This window comes from Poecilia formosa, unplaced genomic scaffold (assembly GCF_000485575.1).
Source record: "Poecilia formosa unplaced genomic scaffold, Poecilia_formosa-5.1.2 Scaffold56, whole genome shotgun sequence".
NCBI classification, from domain to species: domain Eukaryota; kingdom Metazoa; phylum Chordata; class Actinopteri; order Cyprinodontiformes; family Poeciliidae; genus Poecilia; species Poecilia formosa.
In genome coordinates, this window is record NW_006799995.1 from 760,772 (window position 1) to 771,294 (window position 10,523).

The 10,523-nt window shown below is 37.7% G+C and overlaps 1 long non-coding RNA gene across 2 annotated transcripts; it reads left to right on the forward strand.

Moving 5' to 3' along the window:
* Positions 1–3,525: 3,525 nt before the first annotated feature.
* Positions 3,526–7,163, forward strand: LOC107836404 (uncharacterized). Of its 2 annotated transcripts, XR_001662287.1 has the most exons (4): positions 3,526–3,667; positions 4,036–4,214; positions 6,054–6,100; positions 6,368–7,163. It is a non-coding gene; the product is annotated as an uncharacterized LOC107836404 (long non-coding RNA). The 2 variants fall into 2 exon arrangements; XR_001662286.1 differs by having other exon boundaries at positions 3,526–4,214.
* Positions 7,164–10,523: the final 3,360 nt, after the last annotated feature.

Consider the following 10,523-nt stretch of genomic DNA (forward strand, 5'->3'; position numbering starts at 1 on the left):
CCCCTTTTGTAAAGATTTCCGCCAGCGCCCCCTGCCGTCCTCTGAACGCCCCCTGGGGGGCAGTACCACCCACGTCGAGAACCGCTAGATTAGTCCATATTTTGTGGTATTTCTGTTTGTCTGGTTCTAAGGTTATCCTAATGCCAAAACCATATTTTAAAAGTGCTTTATTTAACGTTTCCAAACAGAATAAAGGTTTGAGACACTGTTTTATAATCTATTTTCACACTAAAATATGATCAATTGCAATCAAGAAGGATTGGAAACCATAAAGCAGCCCTTCATCTAGGCACCATTAGCAATCCTCAAAACAAATGCCAACTTAAACACCATCAGCAGGGAACAGTGGTGGTATTTCAATGGGATTTACAAAGTGTTTGTATCTCATCTGTTGTCATGTCACAATTATTTTATTCCTCCCAAAAATGCTGCAAACAATTTTAATAGGGTGGAGGAATGTTTAGTGCTTTTGTAAATTTGTTTTGTTGACCTGCCAGATAAGATTCTGTGAACACGTTTCTTTTCACACGACAGGCTTAAAACTGTTTCCTTCCTATCTGCGGGCCCATATTAGTGGTTAACACTTGGATGTTTATTTATTTTGCATTTAATCTAAGATAATCCTGTTGGCAAAAGAAAAGAAAATAGTAACTAATTGCTCCGTTCTACACACATATAAGATTTTTTTAATTCAAACCAGGGAGGGGAAAAACAGAAAGTGCCCTTCATCTTAGTGGCATATTACTGCTTTTATGTAATGTTGCAGTGCTTACATTAACTACTAGTGCAAATAGAAATCTCACTGTTTTTATTCTTGCTTATTTATTTGAAAAAAACAATATAAAGGGCAGTTAATCACGTCACTGACATAAACAAGTAGTGGTGACATTGTTTTTGTGGTCAACTGATAGGAAAGACCAGAAGTCTCTTCTAGTGTTTTTAAAGGGTTGGACATTTGACTGAGAGGGGATTTAAACCAGCAACTTTTTGCAGGAAGCCAGCATTGCTAATTATTGCCACCCTCAACACACACACGCACACACACACACACGCACACGCACACGCATGCAGCCCAAGTAGAAACATATTCTGATATTTGTTTCCTTTCAAAGTTAAAATAATAAGTAGCAGCATAAGACAAGCTGAGCAGACAGAACTAGTGCACTTCCTGTGCTTCACATGGTAATTAAAAACACTTTTTTCTCTTTGTTGCCGTTTGTTAATTAGCAAGCGATGAGCAGCTCTGTATATCAAAGAGAAAAGAAAGACACTCTTAACACCAGTTCCTATTTTTCTAAAGTAATTCTTTATTTTCTTCTTCTTTGAGTGTGTTCCTGCGGTGTGTCTGCTGTGAAACATTGTTCCTGAATTATTCATGCAACCTTCATTAAAACACCTCAATTTGCATAACACACAGGGCCGCATAGGAAACATTAGGGCTTTTGATCCTGGTGTACATGTCAAATAATTTAACACAGATATGGACCACCGAGGAGCCGTGGAACATAGAAAGCTGGAAATTTCTTTAAAAAGATTATAAACCTTAGTCAGCTTTGGTTTAAAACTGTGACATTTACATGAAATGTGGTATGTGGGTCAATTTCATTTCCTTTGGTGCCACAAACTAGATAAAGTATGATGAAGGATTTGTGATTTGTGAAGACATTACAAGACGTTTTATTTGATGGAAGTAACTAGGTTTTGCTCAGCTACTCAGATGCATCTTGTAATTGTCGCTGTCGCAGACCAATTTAATCACACCCACACGGCTCAGAATGCTTTATATTTTATTCACTTTGACGGCTTCAATAAGACTGATGAGGCCGCATTAAGGGGTAAAAAGAAGCAAATAATGCAGGCTGAATGCTGTTTTTCCAAGAGAAATGATGAAAATAACATGTGCATAATAGGAAAGGAACCAATATAAGCAGCTAATGGACATGTGAGAAAATGTTGGAGCTGCAGCACATCTACAGCTGAGAGGAAGCAGTTCAATTAGCTCAGAAGGCTAATCGAAGCGGCTCTCTACGAGGACGACCCCCCTGCCCCCCAGAGCCAGTGCAGGTGGTGGGAGGTAGACAGACTCCGGCTAAAATAACGTCACGTTTGGACGATACCTCAAGCATAAAACTGTTGCTGAACTGGAGAGTTCTTTCTGTGACAGACTGCTGCATCCTAAACGCACAAAGGACGATGGATCTACGTTAACGTAGATCCATCGTCCCAACAGCACTTAGATTTTAATACCATTGCTGGTCAACAAAGAGAGAGAGAAAGTTTCAATATCTGCTGCCATTTGCACATTCATCTACTCTGTTCTTACTCATTTTTAAACATGAGTAAAAATGTCATTGCACATCTGTTTTTCTGCACTGATATACTGTATTGTAAATAGTCTGTTTTTACACATCTACTTTATGTATAATCTTGAAAAACTAATAAGACTCAGTTGCATTTCCCTTGGATTGTGAATTTGATATTCCTAGTTCCAACAACTATTATTGTTATTATAATTATTATTATTATTTATTTTGTTTCAGCATTTTAAGAACTTTATGTGTGAACCTATAGTCTGATGCTGCCATCAGGCCTGAATTCCCCCATTGTGGATCATTAAAGGCTGTTTCTGATTGGATGCTGTTTGTAAAGTTACCCATTCATTTTTCAAAGTTGTATTTTTACCATGTTATTCATACATCTACAAACGTACGAATGCAGCTGTTTTAATGATAGTGAGGAAAGAGACAAAAAAAAAATCCAAAGAAGTATAGATTCTGAAACCCTGGTCTAAACATAAAAGTGCCATGAAAAAAATTGGATGCATATAGAAGATCCATGCATCGTCTACATACCCTTCACACAACAACACAAAACCACTGCACACTCATAAAGGAGCCAGCGATGTATTCATTGCTCACTGCCCCTTATGCTGACAGGATGAAACTGGACTCCTTGTCAAACTTTACCTCCAATGTTGGCTTTGATGTCTCTACTTTCCATGATGGAACATTAGGTACATTTAGTTTGACTTGTCTGAGCTCATAATACCCAAGTTCATATAACTTTTCACACTCCAGCGACTGCAGGCTCCCCAAAGGAGCTGAGTCCTCTGAATCTTTGAGCCTAAATCGTCTCATCCCATTTGCCTACATTACACTCTATCACAAGATCTTCCGCGCAGGTTTAAGAAACCTGAATCGTCCTCTATTTTATCCGGAGACACCCTGTCAGCCACAATGCAGGTACCTTCCCTCAATTAGCAGTCAGGCATCCCCCTGCCTGAATCCATCAAGTTCTGCCTCCTACCTCGTTTGTCTGCTCTTCACTCCTCGTCTTAATTCCATATTTTCTGCCCGAGAGAAATCTCTTCCGACATGCGTGATTACAAGAAAGCCTTTCAATGTCCTTTCCCATCATACTTACTCAGCTGTGATGGAGCCTAATTTAGCTCAATGGAAGATGGAGTGTGAAATTCGTTATTATCTATGTGTCTTTTTTTTCCTTGTGTGCAGTGGGATATTTGCTTGAGAGCACAACTTTTTTTTTTCTTTTTTTTTTTCCCCCCCAATCAGTCAGTCAGATGGTCAATGACTCAGTCGTTGCGTTTGGGGAAAGATGGCAAATCAGTGGCACCAAGCTGAGAGGCGTCTCGCTCCAATTGAAGGAGGTGGTTTAATCATAAATTTCTGATGATTCCTTGATAGAGGCAGCATGTTTTAACCATTAAATGACGCTTACTTGACATTTATGAGGGTACACTTACACATCGGTGTGGTGTTGCACACAGACAATGAACACGTTCTACACAGCTTACGCTTCTGTAATGCTGTTTTTGTTCTCTGCGATTTGCTTATGACTGCTGCCGTGTGTAACATAACATATGATGAACCATTCTTATGTAAAAATAGTAACTAAAAAAGTTGCAAGGCATATATATATATATAAGTATGCTATGAGATATATATGGTGTTATTGTAAGCCGTCCTCTCTGGGGGCTTCTTCATTGGTTTTTCTTTGTGATTTTTTTCTTCACAGGGAGAAGTTTATAACTCCTTAAAAACGCAAACAGCAGTAACCACAAAGCCCAACTGCTGGGAAGCATCTTATTAATTGTAATAAATTACCAGCTTGCTTACATAAGTAGAATCTGGAGGATTGTGGATGGGCCTTTTCCACCAGTATGCCGAAGACAGTAATGAAGCAGATGAATGAAGGTGGTAAATCTCATTGTCAACCTTGCCTTCTCCTTCCCCCACCCCAACACAGCAGGTGGCTCAGCTGTAGTTTATGGAAAGCATCCACGGTACACAGAAAATAACACAGGCAAACCATAAAACAACACAAATGTGCATCCTGTGCCTTTGTGCTTCCATCTGCTTCATAAGGTGGAGGAAAAGTCTTTTGCACTTTCACACATTTTGACAGAGCTCCACTCAACGTCTCACTTTTAACAAGTTGGTGCGGTCACGTTAAAAAATTAAAGCAAAAAAAATGGATTTAGGTCATTAAGTGGGACTGAATCCCGTTGTGTTAGGCAAAGCTTCTAATGAAGAGGTGCTAGAATGCATATTTAATGAACTGGCGCAGCACTTTAAGAGCATCTCTGCACTTTAATAAAAGCAATTCAAATAGCACTTTTATTTTAAGCGTGGATTCGCACATCAATCATAACCATTTTCACACAGGACGTCTTAATTTTTTGTTAAATCTTCATTGGCAGTTTTAATCATTAGCATGTAGCCTTGTGCTCAAGGATCAACATAACTACTACATATTAAGCTAACTGGCAGTTGTGCTGTATGGAAGAAAAAGTGTTGCTGCAGTATGTCCTTCGAAAGTGTGCACTGAGTGTATGCCGAGTGTCTCGGGGTGTTTGTGGATGGAAGAGAAGCAGTTCAGCTTTTGTTAGGTGCTAATATTGTACATTTAGGCTTTCGTGTCTTTTGAGCTTTTGTCTGACCATGTTGTAAATAACTGAGAAAACAACAGAGGTGTTTTCTTCTGGATGAGATGAAAGCTTTGCAAGATTTAAAAAAAAAAGAAGAATCTCAATGTGAGTTGACAACAATATGACCGAAATTATGTACAGCGTGAATGAAATTTATGTGAAGAAGAGTTTCTGTTTTGTAGTTTTATTGGTCATGAATCAAAATGAATGTGAAACAAGACAACAGGGAAGAATAAAAAAGATGTCAGCCAATGGCATAATCCATATGCTGATTAGCATATTATGTTAATGAGCGAATTAGTTAATATCCCCCAAAAAATGCTCAAATGTCATGTAAAATGCATTATACTATCTTCTCAACATCTTTTTTTTTATTCTATCAGCCTAAATCTGCACTTGACCACAACAAAAGAGGAGTAAGTGACCTCCTGCTGCTGACCCACTCACATTCAGTTAATTGTTAAATCACCTTAAATGATTTGTTCTTGAAGCCGGTGCAGATCAGCAAGGATGTTACAAAACATTACACTGCTGGTATGAAATATGCAGGAAAATATGGTTCATTATCACCCATAAACTTTGATGTATGAGAAGACCAAAACTGTAGAGGTATATAAATATATAAAAAGCAAAAAGCCATTGCCACACAGTCAAAGCAGTAAATTACATATTGGATAAAGCTTTGATTGGTTAAACTCTAACAATTGGTCCGCAGGCACCCTTTGTTTCGCAGAAAGTTGTGGGGGACACATTTACTAATCAAGGCATATGGCTTGAAGAAAAATGTGCTTGTCATAGTGTCACTTATTTAATAAATCCAGAAAGCAGTTTATTTAAGCAAAAATAAGGGTTGCAGCCAGTGCAAACCATAAATTACTCTGACACTAAATCAATTATAATATCTCTTGCATGCCGAGCACAGTCGTGGTAGAAGGAACAATAAATACCTTAGAACTCTCTTAGTTCCCCTTATTTTCCAATCTTGCTTTTAAGATTGGAAAATAAGTTTTAGTTAACTTAAGCTTTAGTCTTTCTTGATCCTGTTTACAAAAACATAATCTCCTATCATTCATAACTGACAGATATGTTGTTGTTTTTTTTACAGATAGTGGGGTTTCTGGATTTGCATAGAAGATCAGCAGCAGGAAATAAGTGAGCAAAGTATTGTCCATGTAGGCCAGCTGACTGTTTTACAAAACAATTGCTTATGTAGCTGTGGGGCTACTGGAGTGTGCAGCTTTTACTTGCAGTGCAATAACAAGCAGTTTTTATTTATTTATTTATTTATTTATTTATTTATTTATTTATTTATTTATTTATTTATTTATTTTTTTTTTTAAGGCTGACCAAGCAGAGCGTCCTGTTCAAGTCTTCACTTTGATGCCCAGTATTTTATTTATTTATTTATTTATTTTACAGAAGGTCCTCTGGGTTGTGACCCACAGAAGAGAGACAACGTTCGTCGACATCAACGCAGCCAGGCCATCACAGCAACTGCAATTTCGAGCGAGCATTGCTCAGCGTCGTGGGTGATTATTTAAACTTTGAAGCAGTCGGAGGGCAGCCGCTGTGCATGCCGTACAGGGGCACGGGCACAATACTTCCAACGCTTGAGAAAAACAAATCAGCGAATTTGAGGCAGCTCAAATCACACGACAAAATATGTGGCGAAGCGATCATCCGCCGTCAGATACTGCCTTGCCTTAAGTTTATTTTAAGATGTCGGCCGTCACGCGAAGTGGCACATTGCAGCAGGCTATTTTTGTTTGTTTTTTTGTTTTTTTTCTACGCTGGGGTCTGCACGTTGGGAGTTTTACATTCATTATGGTAATTACCCATGGCAGCCAGTGATGACTCCTGCATGCTGTGTGTCCACTGAGCTGGCATCATTGAAGGGGCAGGGCCTACACTCTAAATTACTACACACAGTGTTTCCCTCATAAATTTGTGAATCTGTGCTACAGGCGTTCCCTGTAAGCACATTCGTCGTGTGCAGCTTTTTCTCTTCTTCCTTCCCTTCCCTTCTTACTTTCATTGTCCCGGGTGTTGGCCATCATGGTGGAGTTCTTTCTGTGGCTGTGAGTGCCAACGTCTCTCCATCGGCACATCAAGACAAACAGAGGGGCATTATCAGACGGAGGGATAGACTCCTGCATTCAGTCTTTGACTATAAATAACCTCCCAACACATTGACATTCATGAAGTGAAATGGTAGCTTTGAGAAGAACTGGCACTCTGTGCACAGCCTGTTTTTAATTTAATTTCTCAAATCCAACATCACTGTGTCAAAGTCAGGCAGTCCTTCCTTTCTTCTTCTTGTTAGATCGTCATGTAAACTGAACAGTACTTATGAAATCTGTTTTTGTCTTAAAAAGGTTTTCTTGAAACACACGTATACAGCTTGTTTCAATATTTTTTTTCTCTGTTAATTTGCTGGTCCTGCTGATTATATTTCTATGCAGGGCAGTTTAGTGAGACTTTTAGGCTAAGATGTATGTGTTTACTTAGCTTTCTTTTATATTTATATATAACTGTGTTAATATTTTTGTTGGTAACACTTTGACTTGACCACTCCAAAATGTCCTTTTTTTTTTTACCAGTTAGACTTTCTGGTGTTCTTTGGATCGTTATCCTGTTTCACAACCCAAAGGAGTTGGGCTAAACATTGATGGTTTAATATTCTCCTTTAGATTCTTCTTTTTAAAAATAAAAAAATGAACATCAATCATTGGAACTCATCAAGGGAAATAACAGCGCAGTCCCATGCTATCCCCACCAGGTATGATGTTTTTTTTTTTTTTTTTTTTGTTTTTCACCCTCAAAAAAACCTGAACTGATTTCCTTCAAAAACTTCCAGTTCCGTCTCATTCGTGTCCACAAATTATTTTTGGAAAACGTAAGTCCAGCCTTTACGTTCTTTTTGATCAACAGTGCTTTTTGCCTTTGAACTTACTTTAGGATACCCGTTTTATTCAGTCTGTTTCTTGTGGTTGAATCATGTACTCTGACCTTAACTGAGGAAAGTGACGCCCGTATTGCTTTCGATGTCGTTCTCAGTTCTTTTGTGACATCTGAGGTGTCGATACGCTCATGCTCCGTGGTTTCTTCATTTGCATGTTGTAGCTCTCACTTTTGTTAACTGGAGTCTCGAACAGTTAAGAATGGATGTTTTTTGTTTCCCGAGTTGGTTTTGTTTGTTATCTGTTCTATGGGGCATGCTGTGCTGTGTTTTTACATCCCTTAGATCTCCCAACCACATTGTCAGGCAAGTTCTGTTAAGGCAATTGTCCAAGTTAGCTAGTTATGTCATCTGAATGTGACCAGTTGAACTGAACTCAGCTTTACAAATAAAATACAGTTGATTCAAATACCAGCCTGAGGTTTTTCTGTGTGGAGTTTGCATGTTCTCCCTTTGTGTGCGTGGGTTGTCTCTGGGTACTCTGGGTACTTCTCCCACAGTCCAGACACATGGCTGTTAGGTCAAATGACCTCTTCAAATGTCCTTGGGTATTAGTGTGTGCATGCATCATTGTTTGTCTCTGTGTTGCCCTGTGATGGATTGGTGACCTGTCAAGGATTCACCTTGCCTCTCGACTAATGACTGCTGGAGATAGAAACGTGGCTGCCCACTTGTTTCTGCAACGATAAGCGGGTGTAGATAGTGGATTGATGTCTGGCAAATAACTATTTAGCACTGATATAGACTTTCTCTAAATGTTACTAGACTAGTAACATTTAGTAAATGAGTAACATTTGCTAAATATTATTCCAATGAATAGCATTTCATGCTTGTCAATAGAATGAACTTTGTTCCTCCTCAAAGCCTTTTGATTCATATTTCCTTTTTTTTCTTTTTTTTTTTAGAAATGTTTTTATTTTTATGGCACATTTCACTTTTATTTTCCATTTTAAAGCGATAATTAAAGAACTTTTCCTTAGTGCAAATTTAATATTTAAACACAAGAGAAACAGAAATATAGACTTTACTAGCCAGGAGGCCCTACAAACTGTAAGCATGAATTTAAGAAATACTTCTAAAGTGCATAAACCTTGTTAGTGGTGAGATAGTAAGACAAACTAACAAAAGGTTATGTGTTATTTTAGAGCAAATAAATCCCAAATTGACTGTTATCTTGATCACCGGAAGGATTATTTTGTTCTGGCCGGCTGTTGATTGTTTTAAGTTTTTTCTCGTCTTTATTTGGAGAGCTAGCAACTGTATGCTCTGTATAAGATCTCCTGTGAATAAAAGTATGATATTCTTTCAACACAAATTTCCCTGAAAAGGAAAAAGTATCATTGTCTCTTTCTTTTCTTTGTTATTATTGTGTGAAATGAAAACTTAGCATAAAAAAAAAGCTTTTGAAAATTAAGACACTGCAAATAATAATTAACTTCAGCTCACCCTAGAGAAGAGCTTGTTCTCCCCTGAGGCTATTGTGTTTCCAACCAGCTTCTGCTGGAAACACAATCTTTGCAACAGTGAGCTGTGAAATTTGCTACCTGTAAATCCTTCAACATGAAAAATTAATAGATGAGTTGAGAACTTAATTTACATCTAAATATAGAATGTCATGACAAAATTGTGTAAAAAAACTAATCATACAACTCAAAGTGTCTTCACAAACTGATAGTTTCCCATTAACAACAGTGATATATATGATTTTCCTTCTTTTTTTAATTTGACAAAAACATTCCCAGTGCAATGTATTCGTTACCAAGACCCATTTTTATACTGCTGTTTGTTTTGAACAAAAAATAAATAAAAAATGCTAGACTATAAATGTATGATTTATAGACAGGAGTACTTTGTTCCATTTCCTTTTAATTTCAAATCACTTCTTTTATACGATTTTCAGAAAAGCAAGGTCAGAATTGCTGCCACAGATTTTCATCTCCTCTTTTCAAGTTTTTGTATTTTTGCCAGCTCTTTCAGAGGAGATGACTAACGACAAAGGAAGATCGACAAGCCGCAGCCTCAAGCGACAAGAAAAATGTGATTTATCCTTGTTATTAACCTGTACAACTTTCCTCTACACTTGTTCGGATTCGTTGCTAAATTTATCGCTTTTCTCCCGTCATTTTTCTTCGGTGCACCTTTGTGGGGTTTTTTTTTTTTTTTTTTTTTTTTTTTTTTTTTTACTTTTGATCTATATCCCCAGATTGAGGGTTGGTTGCCATTTATAGAAAGTAGCAATTTTGATAGCTTCCAGATATGTGTATGGAGGGACAGGATATGGATTTTAAATGACAATTTATTAAAAGCAGCATGAGGTGAGTGGCTGAAAAAAAAAAAGAAAAAAGAAAAACACTCCAACAACACACGTCAATTATAGTCTATAGATTAACAAACCAATGGGAACCTTTTAGCTATCCACCACAAACATATTGACTTTTTCCCTACAAGAACCCACAGTTTTGTTTGAATTGAATTTCATGCATTTAATGGCCTTATGCCAATTGATCTGCACAGTATTTTGCCCGCAGAATGGAAGCAGCTTTGTTTTTCTTAACGAGGTAGGTAAAAGTATGAACATTATTGTTTTTGTAATGGAGGAATTTCAGGCACCTCCAA